This window comes from Oreochromis aureus, linkage group 14 (genome assembly GCF_013358895.1).
Source record: "Oreochromis aureus strain Israel breed Guangdong linkage group 14, ZZ_aureus, whole genome shotgun sequence".
Classification (NCBI taxonomy): domain Eukaryota; kingdom Metazoa; phylum Chordata; class Actinopteri; order Cichliformes; family Cichlidae; genus Oreochromis; species Oreochromis aureus.
This window is the reverse complement of record NC_052955.1, coordinates 13,622,978-13,649,663: the sequence shown is the minus strand read 5'-3', so window position 1 is coordinate 13,649,663 and position 26,686 is coordinate 13,622,978. Positions and strand designations below refer to the sequence as shown.

Below are 26,686 nucleotides of genomic sequence, written 5' to 3'. Positions count from 1 at the left end.
GAGAAAGCAGGACATTGGGATGCATGGATTTTTTTTTTTGTTCCATTTTATCAGAAAAAATGTGCATTTACGATCCCACCGTAAGAAATTTTTACACATGAAAAAGCCACTCTCCCAAATGGATGCTGAATAAACACCAATTTATTCTGAAAACCACAGCAAAACAAATGTAACAAAGAAGAAGAAAAAGCAAAAGGAAATTATGTAAACAAAGCAGCTGCCTTACATTTATATTCTCAGACGAATTTATGATCACATCTCAGGTTTGATGCATGATCTCAAAGAAGACAGGGCACTGCAAGAGTTTGTATTTTTGATTTAGTCCTTTGCGCTGGTAGACTTGCTTGTGTAGACTTTGCTAATTCTTTACTCCTGGTGTGATCTTTCATCTGAATGAATTACAGGGGGGGAAAAAATCACCTGCTAACTAGCGGAATATATAACAAAGAGGTATAGTCAGAACGACATACCTTTAATTTGTTTGTTATATTGTGACTGATAATTCTCATATGCTGCTGGAGCCAGGCACAAAGATTAAATATGTGTAGCTGTAAAAAATACGACACCATTAGCGAACGCGACTGAGGTAGTTTCCAACACTGCATTTCTATAATTTACTTCATGCACTAACACAGACTATAATCTTGGACAGCAGAGGCAACCTGCTCAATCCCATTATTGAACTTTAATATAGCTCCATCCATGCCAGTTGTCCATAATACTACACCCAAGCAAGCTTATTGTGCTGCCAGGTCCACTTATAACATCCCTGCCTCATGTGCAGCTCCTCCTCCTCCTTCTCACTCTCCTCTGCCTATGAGCCAATGCAAATTACAGTAACAGCTTGGACGTGAGTATAATCTCAAGTGGTGTGAGCTGGGCTCCATGGCAAGGCATGCAGGCAGATGGAAGCAGAGACTCTGCCAGGCCTCTTTAGGGGCTCCCACTCTCTCTCCAGCATGGTAGACAATGGAGGAGCTGTGGCTCGCAACCAGCTTCTCGTCTGCCACTATCACGCAACCTCCTCCCATCCGCTGTATTTGGTAAATGATATGAAACGAAGGGGGACGCCTTGTTTAGACCAATGTGCAGATGGACAGCAATACTGGCAACATTATATCACAAGCCACTTGCGGTATGTAGCAGAGGGTAAAACTTAAGGAAAGACGTTCACATTTATGATGACAGAGAGGGAAAGGAGAGCATTAGGGTTTGTATCTTTATCTGTTTCTGCACAGGAGGTGGCAGAGATCTTTCCCTTGAGCTGTTGTAGATATTTATAGATAGCACTTTAGATAAACAGCCTTATCCATTTGCATAAAAGATGTAACCAAAACAAAAAATTTAAAGAAAAGGCATTATTTTCCAATCAGCGCAGCATATTATGTATTAAAGCAGTTCCAGTGAGAATGCCACGACTTCCCAAAGTTTCCTGGTGTGTAAATATACATCTGTATAATAATATTTATATCATATATATACACACACACACACACACACACTCTAAAGCATAATTAACTTGAGATGTGTTTTGAGACCGAGTTCCCTCAAAGAAACCAATTTAACTTCAAAAAGGTTTTCCTAATACTTGAGCATGCCTCTGTCTGCATTACTGAACTTTTATCCACTGTTTCTAATTTCAGCATCTTCTGCCAAGAATGAACAGAAGAGTTTGTCTTGCTCCGTTATTTGTGATGCTCTGCTGATTTCCGCAACAGTGAAAGAAAAACCTTTCTTTTTTTCATGAAAGAGAACCATGAAGAGAGAAATTTTCTGTAGTTACAGATACCTTTTTGGGTTAAGAGCCTGCCTGTTTGGATGCAGGCACTGCAAAAAGAGTTCCATCAAAGTGTAATGCACCTTTTATTTTGAATGAATGAGCTCCAGGGTTTACACTTGCATGACAACAGAGATCAGAGTTTCTCTTGTTTTGCTGCTCTGGGAGACAGGCTTGTTTATGCTCACAAACACTGATTGTGCTATTCTTGGCCATTAATGTAAATTGATTCTTCTACTCAGTTACGCTCCTTGTAATGAGTACGTTTATATGATGGGGTTGTACTTCCATGTCTCATTTCAAGATGCTTCTTGTTTTCTGATCACATAATAGCGCAAAGGAGGAAGCTTTAAGACAGACATATGTGCCTGCAGAAGCTCACAGAATGCCCTCTCTGCTGTATGCATGCATAACAACAAACAAAAGAACAAAAGAATCTGATGTATGAAGAAATCAATAGACTATGAATCAGCCGTGTGCCAAAATGAGGATGTTTAAGTGACTCAGTCTTCAGTGTGTTTGCCAACCCTGACTGCATCTGCACTAACAAAAAGAGAAAGCGAAACACAGAGAAAACACCAAGACGCTGAGCACAACTCCCCTGGAGCGACGCGTCTATTTTATCTGCCTTGTGCTCACACGCATGCAGGTGTGTTTGATTTTTACTGTATTTTCTCTATTATTTTTTAAAAGAACAACAACAAAAAAAGCTTCAGCTGCACCAGCTCAAATTTCCCTTATAATTTCAAGATGTGCTTGACACAGGGTGTATGGCTTAATTTGTGCAAATGATTACAGATGCAGTAACAAGAATCAGGTGCAGAGGAGGATATCTCAGCATGGTAATATGTGCTGTAAACATTCAGAATACCCTGAGCTGCTACTTGACACTGCCTGTCACTGCTTTGAATGCTCGATATTCCAGGAAACACTCACTGCAAGCCTCACATTTCCTTGACAAGAGAAACAGACCACCAGACACAAGACAGGGAAGACGTGCACTGGAATTTTGAATATGGGAAGGCAACAACTTGACCTACTACTCAGTCTTCCCTCGATCCCCGATTTAAAAAAATAAAATAAAATTATTATTCGCTACCTACTTACAGAACACTCAGTTTGTAGTGCCATAATTTTGTGCAAGCAGAGATGAGCTGGTGGGGAATCCTGTTGTTCCGCCTCTTAATGGCCTCAAACTTGACAACCGGGATTAAACTGCACTCAAAAGAGCAGCTGGGAGAAGATGTCAAAAGAAAACATACGGGCCAAATTACTGTACTTTTACAACACAAATTGCTTTTATTTGACAGGAAAGGAGTGAATTCAAATCTCTCAAAAAGGATTAATTAAACTATGGGAATTATTTTCTTTTTTTGGGACACAAAACAGAACAGGATGTCTGGCGGTGCACAAAATATGCAGAGTTATGCAGGGTGTATGCTGTAGATGCTGCTTGTTAGGAGTACAACGCAGGGTGGGGGGGTGGGGGCACTGAAGGGAACAGCACTTATGTTCAATTCTGTAACACAAGCTGGCTAATTGGCATTGCCATGCCATTCCCTTTGAACCCACGGAGGACAAGTGGGAGCCATTATATTTCTTTGTTCTCAGCACTGTGCGATACCCCCTGACCACTGAAACCACAGGAGTTCTGACCACAGAGGGTCAAAGGCAGGCAGTATAATTCCACCTCCCACTCCTCACCTTAATGAATTCCCCCAGGATCATAAACCAGACTTTCACCTAAAACTAGGCCCTCAGCAGAGTTCACTTACCGGCAGCAAGCCGGATCAGATATCATATGCCTTGACGTAGTGCTATGACATTTTCAGGCTGAACACCTACTTGAGTCTACCAAACAGATGCTAAGGGGATACTGGTAGCTTCTGCACTTCAGATGCACGCGATTATTCTCAAATGACTGCCCTCTGAACATGGAGCACACACCATTAACTCTATCCTCTTGTGTGTTCGCTTTTAATTAATAGTTTCATGCTATATAATGCACAGCCGTAACATGAAACTGTGTTCATGTCCTGCTGCAGCATTTTGAAGAGTTAGTTAGAGCTGCAGTCAATTACACTACGACTCCAGACAGAGCCTTCTTTTGTACTACACATGGGTCACATTATTTGAAATATTGGGCAGAGTTATATAAAGACCACAGAAACTGCTAGGTTGGTGGGGTTTGCTTTTAAGTCTCTGAGAGAATAATGATAATCGGCACAGCCCCACCCAATTTCAATTTTATTTTCTTTCTAAACTAAATTTATACTATCATTATTCCTTTCTGGCTAGACATATAGAATGTTTCTATCATATTCAGCACTGGTTGTTTCAGTGTATAGCTAAAGCTGAAAACGGTACTTTGGCCATTAACCTCTTAAAACCTGTCAATTACCAGGTTTCTATTCAGGTTTTATTTGCAGTTTTCTAACTGCCATTAGCATGGAAAGACTGAATTACTTCCTAACTCGTAAATCTTTGCACTTCTTTGTATTCCAAGTCCAGACTTGTGAACAGTTAAAACACCCACTGTGCTTATCAGTTACATGTGTCAGTTTAGCATTCAGACTCTGCGCTAACATGTATATTATATCCATTAATGTCAAATGTAGATCAATGCAAGCTCTACAGACTGTCCATAAACCTCCTACTGTGTGAAAAGGTTACTCACCAATTAGTAACTTTAACGCTCAGCCTACTGTGCAGACCCCAGAGGTATACTTTTTTCATCTCCCACAGTTGTTTTATGCTATCATTTCAGGTTGTGTGACTTTTGTGACTTCTGTGACTTTTTTCAATACATTTTTGCCATGAGCCCTGAATTAAAGTATCATACAATATCAAGAGGAATAGTGGTGCTCTGTCGGTCAATTTAAAGAAGAATGACTCCATTGCTGCATTCATCATCTGGACGATAACTCGCCAAAGTGGAAGTTATTAGAACATTGGTAGAACAGATCAGGGCCGTGCCCTGGTCATGCCACACATGAAAAAGGAGAGCTGATTCTGCTAGATTGTCAACCCCTTAATCCAAGCAGAAATGACCCTCCTGGGAGTGAGGGGAACTCCACCCGCTGATGCAACTGTTTAATGCTTGAAAATGGTGTTACCTTTGCTCATGAACCACAGACAGGAAGGGCGCAACTGTTTGCTGCTCCTGTCATAAGCCAGCATGCCCTGAGAATAGCATGAGGGAAATTGTGTGCTAGAACTGCCTTTAGTGTGTGTTTAGCTTTAATTGGTTTTAGTTGTTTCCTGTCCCTATACAACCACATTGAGAGCTTGGTTTGCACTGCCAACAATAATCTTCGCCAGGGCTGCCCTTAGTCACTGATACTTTTCAGAACATTTATGGACAAATTTTCTAGCTACAGCAAATGGGTGGAGAGTATCTGGTAAGGTGGTCTCAGGATCTGGTCCCTGATTTCTGTGGATTTTATTATTAACCCTTCATTTATCCAGGTTTAAATCTCATTTCCAAGAGAGACCTGGCATCACTGCATCAGATGATGAGGTTTTCTTAGCTTCATCAGGTGGTGATCTCCAGCTTGCACTGAGTGTGAAGCATCTGGGATGAGTCTGGTCAGAATCTGGGTCGGAGATGAGTTGCTGCCCAAAGTGGAGGACTTTAAGTGTCTCGGGATCTTGTTCACGTGTAAGTAGAGTAGAGTAGAGTAGAATGGGAGAATGACAGACAGATTGGTGCCTCATCTGTAGTGATTTAGAAGCTGTTCTGGTCTGATTTGGTGAACAGAGAGCTGGGCATGAAAGCAAAGCTGTCGATTTACGGGTCGATCAGTGTTTCAGTCGTCATTTTTGGTCACGAGCTGAGCTGTGGGCAGTGGCCAAAAGAATAAGATCGTGGATACCAGCAGCGGAAATGAGTTTCCTCCAACGCGTGTCTGGGCTCAGCCTTAGAGATAGGGTGTGGAGCTCAGTTATTCAGGAGGAGCTCAGATTAGAGCCACTATTGTTCTTCTTCAATAGGAGCCAGCTGAGGTGTTACGGTCATGTGACCAAGATGCCTCCTGGGTGAGGTGTTTTGGGCTTGCAAGACAGGTCCCTGAGCAGACCCAGGACACACTGGAGAGATTGCATCCCAGGGCTGCCTGGCGTTTTTTGTATTTATTTCGATATTTTGTATTGGGGTCAAAATGACTCCAATTGGCTTCATCAGAAAAATACAATAAGAGCTGAGACTACAATCAAAGTATGGTAAATAGGCTTTCAGATAATAATGTGGCTTGTAGTTAAGATAAAAACTGTAAGTCGTATTAAAGAAAAACATACATTTCGATTACAAATACACAAAATATTGTTAACTTTGCAAAAATAATGCTAGACATTTTTAGATGACATTACATAACTAATAACAAATATTTTTCTATTATTATTATTTATTATTATAGCTGCTATATTTACATGCATGTTGAATATGCTGGATAAGAGCTTCTTGACTAAGCAATATTTACCCAGCAATCTTTATACTTTCTCTCACACATTTCTACACTGATGGCAACCCTGTAGACACTGCACTTGCTGTGTAAAGTGCAAAACCTACGTATATCTGTTTCTTTATCATCATCACCTTTTTATCATCATTATCGAGTCCTCCAGCTAACCGACTGTACCGGCCATTTGTTAGCCATGTTATTTCAAAAATGACCAGTCTGACCATTTTCTGGGAGAAGACAATTTTGTGTCGTTGCCCAGGTACACTGGAAATAGACAAATAAGATAAAGCCAGAAAAGAAGATTCAGAGTCAACAGACTCCATGGTTGTTGCCTAACTGTGTAAATCAAATGCTGCCAAACAGTAGGAGACAAGAGGAGAATAAATATGAATATTTTACTCAGTTATCCTCTGGACCCTGTAGTTTCACTGAATTTTCTGACATAGCACTCCCTTTAAATCTGCTGATGTATTACTGCTAACAACATTTTTCAGCATAGTTAAAGCTGCTCCTACTAAGCAGGGAGCTGCTTACAGCCAATATGCAGTGAATTGGAAAACATGGCAAACTCACCAGATATCAAGCCCTGGTCTCCATTACAGGTTCCACATCAGCATCCTGATCAGCTAACAGTCAGAGACTCAGGGCTGAGGCAGGCGACTCCCACGGGAAAACACCGCTGGGGAATAAGGAACATGCTTTAGCATTTTGTTAGAATTAGGACATAATACAGCTGTAGGTGAGTTAGAAAGCTTTAGTAAAAAGCCTGCCAGAGAAGTGGTTGTTTTAACACATTTTGGGATGTTTATCATGTACTTCTAGACAATATTCCAGTGAAGGAGGCAACGTTTCTCAACACACTAGAGAGGCAGTCATACATTCATAATCTCATTGACTGAGCTTGCTCCTTTTTCCACTTGGCAGCTTTGGGTGCGATATGAACGCTGATCTGATTATGAAACAACAGGAAAGAAACATAAGCAGCAGCAAAAGGCACCAGAAAAACAGAGTTGGAGATACCATGACTATGAATGTGTGTCCTGTCATTAATATTTCACTGCATCATTGTAGCTCAAGGAGAACAAAGTGTAAAGGGGAGCATAATGAAAAATTTATTCTATTTTGACACAACTTTGGAATTTATCTGTACTAAACAAAGACTGGGCTCAGGATGAAAAAAATAAGGTGATAAATGCCTCCAAAAAAATTACTGGATGCTTAAACGCAAGGTTATTGCTGCACTCTGCAATATCTGATGAAGACGCATGGGGGTTTGTAACTCACTTAAGAAGCTATTTTTACCGAAACATTCACTTTTTTTTTTCACACTGGAGAGAGATGAATACCAAGGTCACAGGCCTTCAGTTTCTCACTTGTCCCAAAAATTCAAAACAAGCTACGTGACATGTCACAGCTCTGCTTGCAGTACAGCAGCACGCAATCCAAGAGAGATTACCGTATCGCTCGCATTTGTCTGCAGCGAGCATTCATGCATGAAAATACAGGACTCTCCACTCAGGATTTTCTTCCAGCTTTACTGTACATCAATTTGTATTCAGGGGAGGACTTTAGACTTGTCACCTTCAGCTATTCATCCAGCCAATGAAGTATTTATGACGCAAGCTTTTGCTTTTTGATACGTAATTTCAATCCTCTTCCAGCTTCAGTCCACATAAGGCTGGATGTGTACTGTCATGTCAGAGTTTAAGAAATGAAGAAAAGAAATAAAGTAAGAGCGTAGGTGTCACACATTTCACGGCCTATCATTCCAAGCATATTAATGGCTTCCAGTTCTGTGCAGGGCGGTAACGCGGGCCACTCCTCCCCCTCTTCACAGCCAGTGTGTCAGAGAGTAATATCACTGCAGTGACAGCGAGAAACCAATGGGACTCGTAAATTTGCTTTAAAAAATGTCTTTCATCAATGACTTTTCAATTTTATCTTCACTTTCAAGTATACCATCACCTGGCCCAGAATGAGAAGTCTAGTGTTGGAACACCCCAGTCTCACATTATCTCCAACATGGCTCTTCTTCACTGTATCAAACACTCCACTCCACTGATCCATTTTCCTTTCACAGCTGCAACACTTTACCTCTCTGTTCCACTTTCTTTTTGGCCCCAGGCCTTTATTTGGTGCAAAAAGACAAGAAGAAAAAAAAATCCACAGTGCCGGGCAACTTTGTCCAATGGGCATTCTCAGTCAAGTCATTATCCATCACTGTGATTCCTTCCTATCTGTGCAAGACAAAGACAGTTGTTAGGGTGACCGACGTCCTCCTGTGTTGCCAGCTTTACTACTTACAATACTCGAAATGACAACAGGGGTGACTTAGACTTCCCTTTTGACCTCTTTGTAGTTATACTGTGCCGCTCACTCACTCACACAGAGATGACCCGATGTGAGTGGCATCAAAAACAAACTAAAAACCCCCCCAAAATAGGACAGTCAGATACAAGAATGACTGAAAAACCAACACTGAACCGCAAAACATTATTTAAAAAGAACAGGCCTAATATGTACTGATGTGGAAGCATTAGTAAATATCAATAAGCTTGCTAAGAAAATCTCAAAGGCAGGGCAGTAATATTTTATCAGACTATAAGCATGCATTATTTGGACCAAGATTTCAACTAAATAACAATTTTGCTTGGAGATTTCCCTGGAAAACTCTACTTACAGCACTGAGGAAAAGCAGATCAAAGCCCACATTTTTTTAAGGTTTTAAGATTGAAATAAAACAGAACTGTCATTTCATACTCTTTTCATTATATATTTACAAGACAATGCCAGAATTATCTCTCTACTGGCTTAGGGATAATGCTTTTCTTCCCTCCTTTCCCAGACATCTGACCTGCAAAAGCAACAAAAAGAAATCTCTGCAAAAAGCTGCAGGCATCTCCTTCCCTCAGATCCTGCTGACCATCCAGGGAGACAAAAACAAGCCTTATAGCTTCAATCAATTATACATTTGAGTGAATGCATTCATACTGAAGCTATTCACCTTTCCGTGGATATAAACCGAAGTGAAGACAATTTCAGAGCTTGCTGCCAGGTAAGCAAGGACCCACAGCAATTAATAGACCACAGCAGTATGGGGAATTAATTCCGCCATAGCCTTGCAAGGAGTTTTTGTGTGTGTGTGTGTGTATTTAGTACAAGCTTTAATTATTTCTAAATTGCCTGATGTTGGTTAGAATTTAATTTTTCACCTCCTTTCACTAAATGCAGGAATCACAGTGCCCAAGAAAAAGACAAGCAGTACAGCAGCTGTAGCTTTAACATGCTTATTAAAGGACATTCTCAATGTCATCATGACTCAGCAGTGGGCTGACAAAACCACTCGTGCAGGAAACAACAATACTGTTTGGAGGTGTAGTGTAGCCCGATTGCTGTCATAACTGTGAGGTCAAACTTATCCTCAGCAGATCCATGAAACTGAATCCCATTAGACCATTTTCATTTTCCCCTGACTTTACAGTCATTTACTCCTCCTCATGTCAGCATTTTGATTAATGACTTGATTTACACACAGGATCGTGTACACTATATGACAAGGTATCAATCACAGAGCTATATGTATTCATGGATTTTCAACAGCTGTTTTGCTGCAGTCAAAGCCTAATTACATCTAACTAATGGGTGTGCATGAACAGCAATGCCCTGAAACTGAACATATTGAACATGTGTCACTATGTGTAGACTTAATGTGTTTAAATACATCAGATATATTCTGTTTATTCACTGGGTGCAAAATACCCAGAGTCATCTAGGGGAGAAACCACAAAAGCGAGGTGATTATTAAGGATGAACACCTGTTTTTATCTGAGTCATATCCGCTAATCTAAAACACCATCAGACTTTAATGAATTTTACCGTCCCACTTGCCTGACTCAAACTGAGCTGAGCTCTTTACTTGAAATAAGACAAAATAGTTGCCAGGAAAATTGCTTTAAGGAGCAGTTTGATTGAATAATTAGCTTTTCATTAGCTTCTACAAACCTTTGCCATAGGAGGTCAAGAAAAGATGAATTGCGTGTATGTGTGTGCATTTCACAGCCAATCAATACCCCTGAACCTGAATAATGTTGGAGGGCAAGGTTACCAAAGAAGGTCAGCGGCTAAAAGTGCAGGTGGTGATCACAAAAAAATGCTTTCTCAGTGATAATTAAGGCTGGTTGTGTTATGGTTAGACTCCATCAGACAAGGCTCATGGATCACATAGTGAGGTCATCTGTAATGCAATAGCTCAAAATGGACAAACTTTTCAATGATGGGATCAAAGACTTTATCCCATCATGTCCACTGGTAAAAGCTCTACATTTATATGTATAAAATAAATGCCATCATTTACAGCTCTACATATACACATATAGCACCTTTAACCTTAGCTTTGTTATATAAAATGCTTTACAAGATTACAGCACTGCCATGCAAGGTGCTTACCTGCCATCAGGGGTAACATGGAGTTCAATATCTTTCTCAAGGACACAACCCTGCAATTAGCAGACAACCTGCTCCAGTGCCTAAGCAACGGACCCCCATAAATTACAGGTCAGAACAAACTGTATGAGTCAATTTATATTTCTATCTAACCGGAAATATAAAGGCTTAGATAATAAAATGCAGCTGGGGTTGTGACTGTGTATACAGGATACATGTGACATGACCCATTTTGGACTTGCATTTTGAAGGTCAGCATTAGTGTTTTGGCACTTTAATGTTCAATCCTTGTAGCTAGAACTGACTGTATTTGGAGGACAGTTTGGACTGCTACTTTATCAGAAAATGCTAGCAAGATGCATCTATAAATTGTAAGGGTGCCAAACACAAACACATGCAACTGGTGTTAAAAACAGACCAATAAAACAGTATTTCATTCACCAAAACTGGAGAACTAACTTCTAGAATGGTTATACCACAGAGCAGGCCATAACATTTGTCAAACAATTCTATTAAAATGCTCTAAAATACTTGGCCAGTCACAAAAAAGCACTAAAAGGTGTGTGTTTGTGTGCGTAATATTTTTTTCCACCACGAATATGTGAAAGCAATTGTGCAATGTTGTTTTATTTTCTCTTCTTATCTTTTCAGTTGAAATTTCTCATTCCTATTTCTGTTTATGAACATTCATGCATAAAAATAACAAAATGCTCTAAAATATACCAACTCCACAAAAACAAAAGAGAAGTCAAGTTCAGTGACTTTGCGTTGAAATGAGGACTAGCAGACCAACCAATCAGCTACAGCTGCCAATCAAAGGGACCACACCCCTAACTCCAGTATCCAGACGGATTAGTTGTGAAAAAAGTACAGTTGTGATGAAGGTGGAAACAGTATATAAAAGCCAAACAGCAAAATGTTTTTTCATTTTTTGTTTTTACAAATGCATAAACATCCCATTTAATGCTGTATAACTGGATATTTCAACATGGACACACAGCCTCAACTGCCTACTAGAAAGAACTCCAGTTTATTCCACCTGGTCTAATTTTTCAAACCTGGAAATTGCCACTTGGCAGTGTGTAATGATAATTTTTGTCATTAATTAATTGCTTGAGTAATGTCTGTCAGGAAACTGCTCACAATTTGTGTCTAAGATCACACCTTCTAATTGCTCGTTTGGCCATGAACACAGCTGAAAACTGGAACATATTTAATTTTCAAAGATATAACAAATAGTGACAATTAACACCAAACTTAGCATTAAATAATTAAATATTTTGTATAGTCAAATCAGATGAATGTGTATTATCTATTATCAGATATATATCAACTGTTTCCCTTTAAGTTTAATCTTTTAATTCAAGGATTGGGAAAGACATAATAAAAGGGTAGAGTACAAATAGACGTGCATAATGTATCGCCAAGTGCGGCACCTGTAAGAAAAACAAACATACAACACCTGGAACCCAAACATCCGAAAATGCACAGGTTCATAAATCAACAATCTTCTTGTGGTGTGTGTTTGTATGTGAGTGTGAGTGAGAGAAAGAGAGGAGTGTTGAGTGTGTGCGTGTGTGTCTTTGTCACGAAATGTACTTGAAAATGAGGATGGGAAGTCCTAATAACGCCCCCCAGGAGCCAGAGGCAGACAGAGATGGATTCAGGAAAACCAGGCCGTCCACAGCCCCCAAGAGTACTGAAGACCGAAGGCCATGCATCTCAGTGATATCTGTACACCCAACCCAGCAGGAGTACAAGGGAGGAAGGCCTTAGATGACCAGGGGCGATGTGCAGCTGACCCCGCTAGAGGCCGGCCATTCAAGAACCACTGGTACCCAGTAGAACCCCCCCCCCGACACAGAAGAGGTCCAGGCTACCCAGACCACCAAGGGAGTGGGTCAATGAACATTTTAGCTTTTATGGATATCTTCTAGCCTTCTTTATTGTATTGAGCAGAGTCTGTTATTACAAATTCATCATCCTAATACCTAAACAACTAAATACATGACTGACTACCAAAAAAACCCCAAGATGAATGAGTGTTTGCAGAAATAACACGAGTGGTTCATTTTGCAATATCATAATGTGTCACTCACAGTGAGGCAATATAAAGACTTACAGATATAAAGACTGTGTGGAAACACTGGGTTTGCAGTGCTTACAGTATTTATTTTGATATTTATTTATGGTTTTATTTAAAAACACATAGAAATGTGTTTTTAAATGTGTTTTTTTTTTCAGGGCTCTATGCTAAAACTTTGTTCAACAACCCAGGTTATCTTTCTCTTATCCTGATTCACTTCCTCTAACACTGTCCATCAGAATAAACGGTCACACGAAGCTGGTTATCAACTAGCTAAGTGTCCCCGGGGTTTCCCCTGCACTAGAGATGACCGTTAATCGTTACCTGGTGATTAAGTAACATAAACATTTTAATTCCAGTTAATTATTTTATCACTGATTCTGCTCTCAGTGATAAAATGTGATGCAATAAGTCTATTTCTAAGGGGACAGCTGCACATTAGAGCTCTGAAACTTTAACCTGGATCCATTTAAACATTAAAGCTTTCTGTCCCACAGCCAAAAAAGAAAATTACTGAAAATCACCTCAGTTTGACGCAGAACAAAGTGAAATTCATTTGATTGATTGAAAAGGTGTCCTTGGTATGTGTTCTGTGTTCTAGTAGCTCAATACCAACGGAGTAAAAGAGTCTTTGTAGCAGATTAGAACGACATAAAAGAACATTTTATACCCTTTCTAAAGATTAAATATAAAAACTGAATTAAGAATTAATTAATCAGCAAGTCCAGTGCAAGTCTTCTGTTTTAGGATCAAATATTGCTAATAGAATGCTAATAGAACAATAAAATTGTATAACTGTTTGCTGCCAACAGAAAAAAAAAGTAGAAATAGAAAATAAAGGAATATGTCAAAAAATAAGGAAGTTGTGTCTAAAAATCTATATTATTTATTACTGATGCTCATTAGGGAAACAAAGACATTAGATCCTATTAAAAAAACTTTAGACCCTCTTATTACGTCTGGGGGAACAACTCTTTTTTCTGGAAAATTGATTGGTCAGTAGGCGGGTATTTCATAGCTGTTGATCTCTAATCCGGATCTTAACCTGCTCCTAAACAGGTTAGGTTCACAACATAACATACCATGACAACATACCCCAGTAAGAAGTGAACCACCTTCGTAATACAGAAAACCAGGGTTAACCCTGAAATTACCTGGATACGCCACAATCCTGCTTCTTAGTATAGGCCTCTGATCTGATTGACTTTCTTCTAGGTCTCCGTTAGGTCTTATCTCCCGTTTTATTTTGAAGTTTTACATCTTATGTGGTGTCTCTTTTTTCACTTTGCTCCTTTATTACTTTTCTTCCTGTGACTATTGTCTTGATTGAGTTCGCCTGTGTCCCATTAGCCTTTGTAACCAGTGTATGGCCCTCAGATCTACTAGTTACAGGTTAGTGGACGAGTGTTTAGGTTTGACACATAGGAGCTAAAATGTTTGAGATTACAAGGAAATGGCTATAGGCTTTGACAGTGTTTGTAACCATCACTGTATTTGACGATACAGGAGCACAATGAACTACTTAAAAGGTTAGATTTACTGTATGTTTAAATAAAACATTATCATTATTAGTGGTAGACTTTGCATACCTTACACGGGGGTAGAAATGATTGGTATTACAAAATTAACATTTCTTTCAACAGCTTTAAAACCAGTAATTATGATTACCTACTTATTTTGTAAATTAAATCATGTACTAAACTAAAACCCAAGTGCTTGTTTGCTGGCTTCACTGTGACATAATCAAATGCGGCCTTTGAAGGATGCGGCCCCCGAATTTGGACTCTGACCCTGCTCTATGTCAGGAGATTTACAATCAATACATAATTAATCCAAACTTGTTATACAAACATTAAAGAAAGGAAAATCAAATAAAACATAGCGCTCTTGGTTTGTTTCCACTGCGCTACACCTTCTTCTCCCACATTTGTATTTATCTCTGTCTCTTTCCCTGGTTTTTTATCTGCACATCAAGTCTTTTGCCTTCTGTTCCCCTTTATTCCCTCCTGTCATCCACACTGGTTCCCTCTCTTTGTTCTCCTGGTTTGTTCTTTTGTTTAACACTTTTTTTCCTTTTTTAAATCATCCATTTATTTTATTACTTTTTCCATCTTCCTTCTGTCTCCTGTGGTGTCAGTAACAGGATCCATTAAAAACGTTGCTACCTGCGTGACATTGCATGGGCAGGTTTAGGAAAACATAATGGTTTGTTAAAAAAAAAAAAGACCTTTTCACAACATTAACCACATGTTGGAAGGAAAACCTTTCCCATCTGCAACAACCTTCTTCTCCAATTTCTTTGTTGCCTCGGTGACGAGTCCTGCCCTAGGTGGTGATGACACTACTGCCTTTCTGAAAAGGTCAGAATATTTAACATGCACTTACTCATGCGACCGCAAGAGGTGGTCCATGTTGTCTATGGACATTTTATGGCCTTTCAAAAATCAACCTCTATTGTCCTACAGTGTCATTTTTATTTTCTATTATAGCAAGACTGATGTGTTAAGCTGTGTTATCAATCATGTGATTCACAGGAGAGGTTACAGCTGCTGGCAAAAAATAAACAATTGCCAGGTATCCACTTACAGAAGAACTTTGTATTTATTGAGTCTTTTTAAAAATGGGAAGTAGATTGTGGCAAACAGAAAAGAAAATCCCCACAGCTGTATATCTTGCTGCTCGAAATATACTCATTTTGTAAGTAAAGCTACAACAACTGATTATGAAATCATGACATGGATTCATTTCTTGTTCGTTTTATTCTTCTTGTTCATAGATTTCAGTTGATAGATTTATAAAGTGTGACTGTACTGAGTCATTTCTCTTATGCCTAGCTGCATAAGAGATAAAAACTAAAGGCACGCTGACATCTCAGATCAAAACTACAGCCACACAGGATGTAAAACAGTAATATTAAGACCACATACAGATCTTATAATTGTGTTGAAAGGCTTTCTTTGAGATAATTTTGGCTGCAGAAACAGTAGAGCACCCTCGGGAAGGATTGGACAAGTGATGGAGATAAGATCAGCCAAAACTTGTAAAACCTCGTAGTAGGTCATCGCTTGCTAAACATCAAACATCCTCATATGATATTAATCCAAAGAAACTGGCAAATGATTAATCATTAAAGCTAAAGAATACAGCAAGCCAACTTAAATAATGAACCTTTGTATTTTGGTGTGGCTCCATTTTTACAGTAAAAGCCATTTTCAGCTACATGTAGCGCAATAGTAACTTCAATTTCTGACCTTTTATTATAGAAAAATAATTGATCCTGTGGGAGACAAAGTCTTTGCTGTACCTTTATCCACATCACACACACAAACACTCAGTAGCTGCTTAGATTTGTTCTCATTTTGTTTATGTACAATGTTAAAGGGGACTCCACTGACTTGGTTTTGGCTACAAAGTGCCATTTATAGAAATGATCAGAGTTCTTCATGTTCATGTCAAATCAACTAAACACAATATTCCGACAGTATAAGGAGATGCGATCAATATAAATAGCATGAAAGACTCTCTTCAAACAGGTCTTCTCAAAGTAAAATCAACACTTTATTCTACATTTTTCACTCTGTTGTGTTTTAGACTGACACTTTTTCTGTGAATATTCTAATCCCTAATATCAAGTCATTCACCCGAGCCGAATGCAGTGAGGAAAAACCAGCTCATGATTGAAGGATGATGCAAAATCCTTGTGTGATTGTCCAAAAAGCAGCAGCAGTCTCATGCCATTAGCATGCAGTGTCATTTCAGGAATAGTGACACTTTGATCATTTTGTGCAGCCATAATAAGAAAGGACAGGTCTGATATACTAAATGAAGGTTTTACAACTACCTCTGGCCCATTGAGCTTTTACCTGAGAATGCAAATTGGCTTCATGAAAACCAAGTGATTTCATGGTTCACTGACTGCTATATAAGCATATGGTCTGCAGTCTCCAGGAAAATGTATTATAGAGAAGGAGGGGAATTACGTTAATCTGTAACTGTTCATTTTGTAATCATGCAGTTATAGTTCATGTACTTGTGCATCCACATTGCAACGTCACAATTTCCCATTTTATAGTCTTTGGGGTCACTGAAAAAAGGGGGAAATTCATGCCACTTTTTCCCACACAGCCACACTGTGCCATCAGTATTTACAGTTTGTGGAAAAGGCGAGGTTTTCTGCTCACAAATTCAAGCATGAAGATTACAACGGCTTAGCACGACAAGTATTAGCATATCCTGTTACATACAAGGCTCTAAGCGGGGTTACGAGAAAGTAATGGAGCCGCCTGTAGAAGGTGGAAATTTTGTACATATTAGTGCATAAGAAACGTGCATTAGAAACACTGGCATCTGTGGAGCATAATCCCTCTGCAGAGATTGATAATTCTGACGGATTCAGAGTCAGGAGATTTGAAGACTGAAGTAGAAAAAGAAGAGATTTGATTCTTTTTAATATCCTCTCTCCTCCAATAAAGTGGGAGGGCAAAAGCATGTTACAGAGCCCTAAGTATGAATGTAATTTGCTAAATGAATGTGACAACCTGTCTGTAAACAAGAGCTGGGACTAACTATGAATCATACTACCGCACCAGATTTTTTTTTTCCTTATTTACCATCTGCAAATAATGTCAGAGTTGTGCCCAAGCGCTGTCAGAGCTGTCACTTTGTCAGGTTGTGGAGGTGGTGGTGCAGCAGTCACCAACAAAACAGGTTAAAAAAAAAAAATCAAGTGCTCTTCATTTCCTTCCCCTCACGAAAACATCCCAATTCTCTCTGCGGGGCTGGTAAACACTTGGACGTCTGTAATTTGTGTTACATTCTTGAATTCATTTCTTACTGTAACAGGATTTGTCTGTCAAGACAAATGTCAGGATGAAGAGACTAAATAGGCGAGGAGATATTTGATAAGATCATTTCCAATATGTCAAAGGAAGGGAACTTATCTGATTTCCTCAGCTGGCTCTCATTTCACCGCTGCTGAATCACAAAAATTCAGTTATTTCATTTGTCTTATTGGTTATCCGACAATGCAAATTAAATTAACCAAGGAGCACAAGAAGAATACTGTGCAGGCTTATATTAGGAGCAGAGGTTCAGTTGAGCTTCTGCTAAACGTTTCCCTGTGTGGCACATTCATATCCTTCTGCTTTTATTAGCAGTGATCTTCCTGTGTGTCCTTGTTCTGTTTGACGCCTACAACCTGACACTGAATTACAGGAGCCAAAGAGAAAGCTCAAAACTTACCTTTAGAAAAACATTATATAGTCAAAGCTATCACATCCAAATTCACGTGGGCACTCAAACTTTAATCCACGATGTCATGTGTTATTAAATATAAATTTTGTTTTTAGCAATATGAACAGAATTAGTCGAGGCGATCAATGTCAGTTTGCTGGTTCAGCATTCGTCCAGTACTCTGAGTCAACGCTGCATCTCAACCAGTATTAAATTGACTGAAGTCAAGATTAAAGCCTTAAAATTTCAAGTACACCTCTCACAGGATAAACGTTAAAAATTATTTTGTTAATTTCTAAAACGCATACAAATCAGTATAGTTTCCATCACCTGTAGCTGAACTCTGTGTATTGATGTTAATTACTGGATGTTAATAGGCTCACCTTTTCTTGTTAAAACAGTAAAGAACAGCCTCACGGGTATGCTCTGCTGCTCTCGTAGTACTACAAAATCTGCAGCCCAGATAGGACTACTGATGTTTCTTTACAAGGCCAATGCCTTGCTTTGTCATTTTTTTCCTATATAATACTATTTTACTTCACATAAGGTTAGAAGGAGCTTCATCTCTTTTAACAGGGTTCATATTCAAGTTAATGTAGGTTATTCATCAAGAAAACTCCATTCTGGGTAAATAAAATCCTGCCTGGCGTGCTGCGTCTCTTTCAAATCTATGGGCACGTACTCTTGATGAATTAGTGACACAGAACTTAAAATAAACTACTTCTTGGAAGATCTACAAAGTCTCAAAGAACGTCTTGGAAAAGGAAAAATTCTCCCCGGCTCCTTAAAACAATTACTGAGCCTAGATACTGCCAGCTTCAAAACATCAACTTTTAATCATATCTGAAGGTATGTACTCAAAGTGAAATACCCATGGCACCCCACTCCCTTCCACAATCTTGAACTACACAATCAAAGGAAGGGATTGCACCAAAATAGAGTTTAACTGCAGTACAACTTTCATGTACCTCACTGTAAGTTTAAATTTTAAACCATTTATCAACGGTATTTACTGAGGAGGGAAAAATGCATTTTAAGGGCAACAGTCTTTTAAAAATAACTCATTTAACCTCTCGAACATGAAAGGAACTTGGAATTTCTCATCCTTCAAAACAAGAAAACCGTCTCATCTCTACATCTCTAATTTGAACCGAACTGAAATGAGCCAAAATGAATTACCACTGCATTTAAGATCATGGATTTTCATTCTGTGCTTTAAATATTTAAACAAGAAACAGTGCTTAATTTTTGCATGTGGAAGTAAAAAAGTAAATGTTAAAGATTATTTTAAAGAAAAGATCTATGAAAAATGCATTCAGTGTGGATGTCAGCAGCCCCGTCAACATGCTGCATGATATTCTGGCTGCTTTGCTTTTGATTCTGTGCACTTGGGCGCATTTATTTCTGTATGTATTATTGATATGCTCGAAAGATAATGTTACAACAAGGTCTTCAGGATCCATCCAGCTCAGATGGATAGCTGTTTTTTTAAGATTCTTAGTGGCTCCTCTTGGTGCATTTTGACAGCTGTAAACATATGTATACTGCTGGCATGGCTGGGCTAGCCATCTATAATGGATATGGAGCCATCCGGCATGGAACAAGTCATTTCTAGTGTGATACTGGGACTCTATAAAATGTTAAAACGGCCTCTCCAAATATGCTCGGCAATTCCATGAACTCCATGAAAATGTCAATCGCTCTTCGCCTGGCTTTCACAGATTGCACAATGCAATGAGAAAAGAAATATCCTCCTTAAAGGTGTGTCACTTTGGACATCTTCTCCACCTTCATCTGCTGCAATCAGTCAGTATTTAATAGCCTGGACTAAGTCCTCTTCAAAACTTTGAAACTTGCAGCACACCACTGATCACAATACACCGGATTTTATATATCTTACACAAATGACATATTTCTTTTAAGAAAAAGCCGTTTCCACAAGCTGCTGCTTTCTATGAATAATAATAACCAGGGAAGTTTAAACTGGGTTTTAAGATGCTTTCCATGAGGTGCCCTGGTTGCAGTTTGCTTTTGACTGCTCCGTTTGAGTCCTTTTTTGATCTCACTGAGGCAGTTGACACCACAGACCAGGCCATCCTGCTTGAAAGCCTCGAAAAGGTGTTTATGTTGCAGTTACTGCCCTTCAAACAGATCAGACCACGACATGCTGATAGATTATTCCCTGCTGCTGATCTCAACTGTATATCTCCTGCTTGGCGTTTCCCATGGATTGAATTAAGCCCTTTTTATCATTTCCCATTAATCAGTAATCAGTAAGTTTTTGCAATATGGCACTGACTATAATTATATTATTTAGAGGAAATCTTCCATCAGTATATAATAAAAGCCAATACTGAATCCACTCGAACATAATTACTCAATTAAACTGTTGCAAATGAAGAAATGTGAAATAACTCTAACCCCTGACATGGCGCCTATTTTTCAAGCCAAACTGAATTTGCACTGTACTTGGTACTAAACTGCAAGAAACACTGCATGGTGATAATACTGCACAATATATAATATTTGCACATCGTCTGCAAACGGGATATCCATCTCCCCAGGTGAAACACCCACTACTTCCACCTATTAAAATCTCCATTTATTAGTAATAATAATAACAATACAAATGTCCATATCCAGTCTGGGCTAAATTCTCTGTCAAATCATACCTGCAGATTCATTTACATGATTGGCTTGCAGTGACCAAACTTTCAGCGAGTCAGTGATATGAATATGAGATTGCTTAATTCCACCCACCAACAGAAAACCCCCCAAAACCTGTCACTTGGAAGTTCAGGTCTGTCCATCAGAATCTAGTTGGTTTTTCTTACCCAAATCTTTTTTACATTTTGATGTCAAAGAGAAAAACTTTCCTGTCTTGCTTCCTCCAATATGACATTCTTAATAAACTGTCGCCTTCTCCAACCCTAAGCAAAATTATCCTGGCTTTTATTCCATCTCATTTCCACCTACATGACTTTTATTTCCAGCTGAAAATCTGCAGTCATGCTAAAATCCAGAATCTTATTACAAATAATTTGTGTCCCTGCAGGTTTTTATACTAGAAATGGATAAATTACCTTCAGTCTTGAAGTTTTCAACTAATTTGACCCAGGGTGACACCGGCCCTCGTGGACTTTTGCTCTAAACGATTGTCTGACAATGAAACTTTGTATGAGACTTTATGTGGGAGAAATTAACCTCTGCAACACATTTTTTTTCCAGCCTGGTTATCTGTAAATACTTCTCACTTATCTTGACTTGCTTTGACCTCATTTGAAATTATTTCTGCCATTTTACTTTTGCATATTAAGTTTTACGGTCTCTGACTACTTAATTGACTTAACTTAATTCCCATAATGATTTTTAGTATTAATTATACTGTGTTAGGGTTGTGCTCCAAAGCACTGACGCGCAAACAATGACACTGTAAATATTAATACTGGATAAATCCTCGTGGAACAACTATTTGTTGTGTTCATTACTGTTTTTTCCCATTCATTATAGTGAAGAAATGCAAAGCATGATTTCACACAGCCTGTGCAGATATTTTTTTGTTTGTTTGGTGTAACTGTCAAATCTGAAACGCTAAAGTAAAGGACATTTTTTCTACTGCCTAACCAAACTATTCTGTTCTTTTTTTTGTCATTTATTTATAAGTTAAACTTTTTTCTGAATTATATCACCTGCTCACATTACATGTGCATCACATGCTCAAACCTTCATATACTGTGGTGCAAAGATGGAAAATTGGACATGCCCCCTGTTTCTTCAGTGGTGTGCAAAAATCTTTAGCTATTCCTCATTTTTATAGATTTTGCTAAGAAAATGGGAAATGTATCCAGTGAGAGATGGTCCAGACATACATGGACATAAAGTAAAGCAAAAACAGAGTTTGCACAGCTTTAATGAGCTTGAAAGTCAATATTTGGACTTCCTTTATTCCTCAACACAGACTGACAAAGGCAAGCGCTCTTGTAATTTCTTTAAGCAGTCTTCAGGAATAGTTCTCCAGGCTTTTAAAGCTCTTCTTTGGACTTTTGCTGCTGTTTGTTCTATTCTCTGTCAAGATTATCCCACACTGCTTTAATAACGTTGAGGTCCGGGCTCTGGGAAAGTCAATCCATGACTGATAGTGTTCCATTGTGTGTTTTTCTATCCAGGTATGCTTTTACTCTACTGGCAGTGTGTTTGGGAAAATGAAGCTATTGCTCATCTGAAGCTTTCCAGATGGTGTTGCATGGTGGATCAAAATCTGTCTGTACTTACTGTACTTTAACAAGATCCCCATTTCTGAAAACTAGACCCAAACTACGACACAGCATCCACACTGTCTGTAAAAACTCTCTCCAGACCTCCTCCGGACAAGTTGTCAATGATTTGAACCAAAAATGTAAAAATTTGGATTCATCATTCGTTAAGAGCTGTTGCCACTGATCTTCAGCCTTTTCTCCCTGCTTTCCTTGAACTACATGAATCAACTGAAGGACGAGAGCTATCTCTTACTTCTGTCAGGTGTTTGCTTGCTTTTTTATTTCCTGTTTCTTAAGGACATGACTTTCAGATACTGTTCAGATACTGTCCTCTACGTGTGTGACTTCCTATATATTTTATATTTTAAGGACACACTGCACACCATGCCAAGATAAGCCAAGTGTTCAAATTATAGCGCCATAAGCATCACCTTGTTGATGCACTTGGTGTTAGTGGATTTAATGATTCACATGTCAGTGTTAAGTGGTTTAAGAAACAAACAAATAAACCAAACCAAAAACCCAATTCCTCTAAAAATATAAGAAAGTCTGGCTCCCTGCAAGTAAAATTTAGAGGTGTAGCTCAAGACTTGTACAGGGAGTGCAGAATTATTAGGCAAGTTGTATTTTTGAGGAATAATTTTATTATTGAACAACAACCATGTTCTCAATGAACCCAAAAACACATTAATATCAAAGCTGAATGTTTTTGGAAGTAGTTTTAGTTTGTTTTAGTTTTAGCTATTTTAGGGGATATCTGTGTGTGCAGGTGACTATTACTGTGCATAATTATTAGGCAACTTAACAAAAACAAATATATACCCATTTCAATTATTTATTTTTACCAGTGAAACCAATATAACATCTCCACATTCACAAATATACATTTCTGACATTCAAAACAAAACAAAAACAAATCAGCGACCAATATAGCCACCTTTCTTTGCAAGGACACTCAAAAGCCTGCCATCCATGGATTCTGTCAGTGTTTTGATCTGTTCACCATCAACATTGCGTGCAGCAGCAACCACAGCCTCCCAGACACTGTTCAGAGAGGTGTACTGTTTTCCCTCCTTGTAAATCTCACATTTGATGATGGACCACAGGTTCTCAATGGGGTTCAGATCAGGTGAACAAGGAGGCCATGTCATTAGTTTTTCTTCTTTTATACCCTTTCTTGCCAGCCACGCTGTGGAGTACTTGGACGCGTGTGATGGAGCATTGTCCTGCATGAAAATCATGTTTTTCTTGAAGGATGCAGACTTCTTCCTGTACCACTGCTTGAAGAAGGTGTCTTCCAGAAACTGGCAGTAGGACTGGGAGTTGAGCTTGACTCCATCCTCAACCCGAAAAGGCCCCACAAGCTCATCTTTGATGATACCAGCCCAAACCAGTACTCCACCTCCACCTTGCTGGCGCCTGAGTCGGACTGGGAGCTCTGCTGCCTTTACCAATCCAGCCACGGGCCCATCCATCTGGCCCATCAAGACTCACTCTCATTTCATCAGTCCATAAAACCTTAGAAAAATCAGTCTTGAGATATTTCTTGGCCCAGTCTTGACGTTTCAGCTTGTGTGTCTTGTTCAGTGGTGGTCGTCTTTCAGCCTTTCTTACCTTGGCCATGTCTCTGAGTATTGCACACCTTGTGCTTTTGGGCACTCCAGTGATGTTGCAGCTCTGAAATATGGCCAAACTGGTGGCAAGTGGCATCTTGGCAGCTGCACGCTTGACTTTTCTCAGTTCATGGGCAGTTATTTTGCGCCTTGGTTTTTCCACACGCTTCTTGCGACCCTGTTGACTATTTTGAATGAAACGCTTGATTGTTCGATGATCACGCTTCAGAAGCTTTGCAATTTTAAGACTGCTGCATCCCTCTGCAAGATATCTCACTATTTTTGACTTTTCTGAGCCTGTCAAGTCCTTCTTTTGACACATTTTGCCAAATGAAAGGAAGTTGCCTAATAATTATGCACACCTGATATAGGGTGTTGATGTCATTAGACCACACCCCTTCTCATTACAGAGATGCACATCACCTAATATGCTTAATTGGTAGTAGGCTTTCGAGCCTATACAGCTTGGAGTAAGACAACATGCATGAAGAGGATGATGTGGACATTTGCCTAATAATTCTGCACTCCCTGTACTTTGGCAATTAAGAAATGGAACAGTAAAAAAAGAAGGCAGAATAGAGGATACATTTTCTATTCATATAACAAACACCTTTGTAATGATGTAGACACTTATAAATTGAACATGCTCTTATTTTGAAACTTTATAATTAGAAATGTATACACAGGACTCCAAATCTGGCATTTATGAATATCTGATGCCTTATGAGAGCATAATTATATTAAAGTGGATCTTTTTTCCCTCATTTTCAGACCTTTTTTTAAATTATTATATCATTTCATGATTCACACTTCCTTATATAGCTCATACTGGGTCAGGGTGCTTCTTTAGATTTGAACAAGTTGTTTTACCTTCTTTCACTTTAAGGCCACCTTCCTTCAACCCAACCTTCTTCAGACTGGGTGCCCTTCACAAACATAAACTTTAAATAACAGGTGAGCGACTCTTGCCTCACTGGAATTATGTGCATATACACCGACCTCATTATTTGAATCACTGGCGATGTTTAAATTAATATGTAAGTGCATAGAAATGACAGAAAATATAAAAGGTATATTAAATCCACTTTAATCACACAATACTATAAAAGTTGCCTACTCATTCTTTGGTTCAATGACTTTTTTTTTCATATCTTAATACTCACAGACGCAACTATATAATACTAGGCTGACAGAGAGGTCGACACATAGATGAGAATGGCAAAGCTAACAATCATCCCCCTCCACTGGGACAAAGTCAGAAAGTAATCATCATCGTCACGAGTAAAATACGTGCATGGTGCAGTGAAGCATCCCGTACCTGCAGGTCACCTGCTGTAATAGTTTTCAGGGTTTTCATGGCTAACTGAAGTTAACATTTCTGATACTGGTGAAGCTTTAATGCTCAAGTTTGCTGTGCATCTCTGACGAAAGGTCAGCTCACTCCAATTTATTTGCCAAAAGGAGAAGGCACGGAGCAACAAGCAGAGGCTAGGAATATAATCTGCGCTCCACCCTGATGCTGAAACCTGGTTCTGCTCTGTAAGCAGCTTCACAATAAGCATGGGCAGCAGCGCGTGACTAATGATCAACGACAGTGACAAGGAAACTGCAATCATTACATAGAGACAAGTTTTGTGGACAAATATTTGGTTAGCACCGACAATGCTTATTGGGGTCATTTCAATTTCATCGTATTTCCAAAACACCTTTGGGTATTAATATGAAACCAATTCTCTTGTGGTGGTGGTGGAGATGGGGGATCTTGAAGAAATTCAGGGTGACCATTTCTCATTTTGGATTCAAGAAAAAGAAAATTGCAGCCAGCCAGAATCAAAGTGGGAAAAGTGGTTAAAGGATTATTGATCGATTTATTTGGGCGAACATCTCCGTTTAAAGAGAGTGGACTTCACCTCAGTCTGTGTCTTTAAGTCCCCAGATGACTGCATGCACTCAGTGAACTATTAAATCGACAACCAACATTTAAAAACTGCTGGCCAGAATGCAGCCTGCCTTTTCATCGGTATATACACTTGTAATTCTCCTGTGTAGATGCGAGCAACTAAATGACAAATACTGCGGCATATTATGTCTGAAGTAGAAGGGCCATAGTGTTTGTTTCATTACAGATGCAATTTTTCAGACTCTGAGCTGCTATTATGTTGTAATTCTGGTAAAAATTCATGAATTCAAATGAGGACTATTTTGTATTTAAAATCAAATTTATCACCCAGTATGCTTGGCACTTCACAGAGATTTATTGCCTTTAGACCATACACACAGCAATTTTAAGCTTTGTAATCCATAGAAGATTTGGTTTATGATTTAATTTAAGTTTTAACTAAAGCTGTAATCCCACGGATTTCTTTCATGGTTGATTTTGCTTGTGCTATGTATTGAGATGCAAATGCACATTAATAAAACAGCAGAACTGATAAGGCAGAAAACTGACCGATTAAGGAAATATGGAGCCCCTAAAGCCCCGGCATAAGGTAACGTAACAGTTTTTTTTTCTTTCACACAAGTTGTTATCCTGTGCAAACAGCTTGTTTATCACGTGTGTGCATGTTATTTATCTTTTCCATCTATTCCTATGTATTTTATAATTTACTATGAAATCACGTGTCTCAGAAAGGGGTATAAAAATTCTGACACTGAGACTCAAATTGCACCATGCTGCAGTTTCATCGTTCCAGTTCTGCAATACCCACTGTTAAAGATGTAATGCTTAAAGACTGTTTAAGAGCCATGTAAACAGGAAATACATTTTTTTTTATTCATGATCCAATGATCCTGTTGTCACATTGTTTTTGTATTCATCC

At 38.9% G+C, this 26,686-nt stretch overlaps 1 protein-coding gene across 5 annotated transcripts in view; it reads right to left on the bottom strand.

Annotated features, from left to right (window-relative positions):
* Window positions 1–26,686, bottom strand: part of lrfn1 (leucine rich repeat and fibronectin type III domain containing 1) — a 125,733-nt gene that overhangs the window by 22,985 nt on the left and 76,062 nt on the right. For all 5 annotated transcript variants that reach the window (XM_039622453.1, XM_039622454.1, XM_039622451.1 and 2 more), the window contains one exon: window positions 6,811–6,916. The gene's annotated coding sequence lies outside the window, so the exon portion shown is untranslated. The remainder of the gene's footprint in view (window positions 1–6,810; window positions 6,917–26,686) is intronic.